Source organism: Neodiprion fabricii, unplaced genomic scaffold, assembly GCF_021155785.1.
Source record: "Neodiprion fabricii isolate iyNeoFabr1 unplaced genomic scaffold, iyNeoFabr1.1 ptg000096l, whole genome shotgun sequence".
In the NCBI taxonomy this organism is placed as follows: domain Eukaryota; kingdom Metazoa; phylum Arthropoda; class Insecta; order Hymenoptera; family Diprionidae; genus Neodiprion; species Neodiprion fabricii.
In genome coordinates, this window is record NW_025791638.1 from 20,001 (window position 1) to 22,500 (window position 2,500).

General features: G+C 61.4%; 1 non-coding gene across 1 annotated transcript in view; it reads left to right on the plus strand.

Annotated features, from left to right (window-relative positions):
- The first annotated feature begins 2,434 nt into the window (after positions 1-2,434).
- LOC124187668 overlaps positions 2,435-2,500 on the plus strand; it is a 1,913-nt gene continuing 1,847 nt past the window's right edge. Inside the window, exon 1 of the ribosomal RNA XR_006872156.1 lies at positions 2,435-2,500. This exon is cut by the window's right edge and continues 1,847 nt beyond it. This is a non-coding gene — a ribosomal RNA (small subunit ribosomal RNA).

Here is a 2,500-nt window from a genome sequence, read left to right on the forward strand (position 1 = left end):
TGTGAAAATTTCGGTTCGAGACGAGCGAAGGGCGATGCGCGGCGTCCCGGAGTCTATACGGGCCGACGGGACTTGTGAAAATTTCGGTTCGAGACGAGCGAAAGGCGATGCGCGGCGTCCCGGAGTCGATACGGGCCGACGGGACTTGTGAAAATTTCGTTCCGAGTCGACCGAGAGGCGATGCGCGGCGTCCCGGAGTCGATACGGGCCGACGGGACTTGTGAAAATTTCGGTTCGAGACGAGCGAAAGGCGATGCGCGGCGTCCCGGAGTCTATACGGGCCGACGGGACTCGATGAAGTTTCGTTCCGAGTCGACCGAGAGGCGATGCGCGGCGTCCCGGAGTCGATACGGGCCGACGGGACTTGTGAAAATTTCGGTCCGAGTCGACCGAGAGGCGATGCGCGGCGTCCCGGAGTCTATACGGGCCGACGGGACTCGATGAAGTTTCGTTCCGAGTCGACCGAGAGGCGATGCGCGGCGTCCCGGAGTCGATACGGGCCGACGGGACTTGTGAAAATTTCGGTTCGAGACGAGCGAAGGGCGATGCGCGGCGTCCCGGAGTCTATACGGGCCGACGGGACTTGTGAAAATTTCGGTTCGAGACGAGCGAAAGGCGATGCGCGGCGTCCCGGAGTCGATACGGGCCGACGGGACTTGTGAAAATTTCGTTCCGAGTCGACCGAGAGGCGATGCGCGGCGTCCCGGAGTCGATACGGGCCGACGGGACTTGTGAAAATTTCGGTTCGAGACGAGCGAAAGGCGATGCGCGGCGTCCCGGAGTCTATACGGGCCGACGGGACTCGATGAAGTTTCGTTCCGAGTCGACCGAGAGGCGATGCGCGGCGTCCCGGAGTCGATACGGGCCGACGGGACTTGTGAAAATTTCGGTCCGAGTCGACCGAGAGGCGATGCGCGGCGTCCCGGAGTCGATACGGGCCGACGGGACTTGTAAAAATTTCGGTCCGAGTCGACCGAAAGGCGATGCGCGGCGTCCCGGAGTCGATACGGGCCGACGGGACTTGTAAAAATTACGGTCCGAGTCGACCGAAAGGCGATGCGCGGCGTCCCGGAGTCGATACGGGCCGACGGGACTTGTAAAAATTACGGTCCGAGTCGACCGAAAGGCGATGCGCGGCGTCCCGGAGTCGATACGGGCCGACGGGACTTGTAAAAATTACGGTCCGAGTCGACCGAAAGGCGATGCGCGGCGTCCCGGAGTCGATACGGGCCGACGGGACTTGTGAAAATTTCGGTCCGAGTCGACCGAGAGGCGATGCGCGGCGTCCCGGAGTCGATACGGGCCGACGGGACTTGTAAGAATTTCGGTCCGAGTCGACCGAAAGGCGATGCGCGGCGTCCCGGAGTCGATACGGGCCGACGGGACTTGTGAGAATTTCGGTCCGAGTCGACCGAAAGGCGATGCGCGGCGTCCCGGAGTCGATACGGGCCGACGGGACTTGTAAAAATTTCGGTCCGAGTCGACCGAAAGGCGATGCGCGGCGTCCCGGAGTCGATACGGGCCGACGGGACTTGTAAAAATTACGGTCCGAGTCGACCGAAAGGCGATGCGCGGCGTCCCGGAGTCGATACGGGCCGACGGGACTTGTAAAAATTACGGTCCGAGTCGACCGAAAGGCGATGCGCGGCGTCCCGGAGTCGATACGGGCCGACGGGACTTGTAAAAATTTCGGTCCGAGTCGACCGAAAGGCGATGCGCGGCGTCCCGGAGTCGATCCGGGCCGGGAGCCTGTCGGAACATCGTCAAATGAGCCTCGGTTAATTTCGACAAAGTTCCCGGAGTTCAAAATTTTTTCGATAGCCCGCGGAGGTTTCGCCCCGTAAGCCGACCGTGCTACCACCGTACCGGCGCCGACGTCCTAGCGGCCAGGCTCCTACTAGTAAGAGGAGCGAGTCGGTCGGGCCGGTCTCCCGTCGTCCGCCTGCTACGCCGTACCGGTACGTGCTCGAGCACGATACGTACGTCGGCGTAGACCAGGAGCGGGCGTTCGCGGACCGTTCCGTGCCTCGTACCAAAGAAACTACGCGACTCGCGTTGTTTCATCTATCGTCACTGCATTACCGCGGGTCGGTGTCTCAGACCGAATGGCCCTTGACGCAGGTACCAAGAAGTTCGGCTCTCCGTGAAACACGGAAGGCTGAACGCTCCAACGCACGCGTCAACTCGCTTCTTTCCGAGCGTACACTCAAAGACCAGAGACGTTATAACAACGTATCCCAGACGCTTTCAATCTAGCCGACGGGTACGGGAGATCGTTCGAACGCTTATAAGCCGAGTGTCGAGGTGGCGGCACACGGAACCGGGGCTGCCTGCGTGCAGTCCCGAAACACACAGTAGACGCGCGGCCGACCGGGCTACGAGACCCGGTCGGCGATGGGTGGCGCACGTCCGAGCCGAGATTTTGTATCGAAGCTCCCTGGTTGATCCTGCCAGTAGTCATATGCTTGTCTCAAAGATTAAGCCATGCATGTCTCAGTGC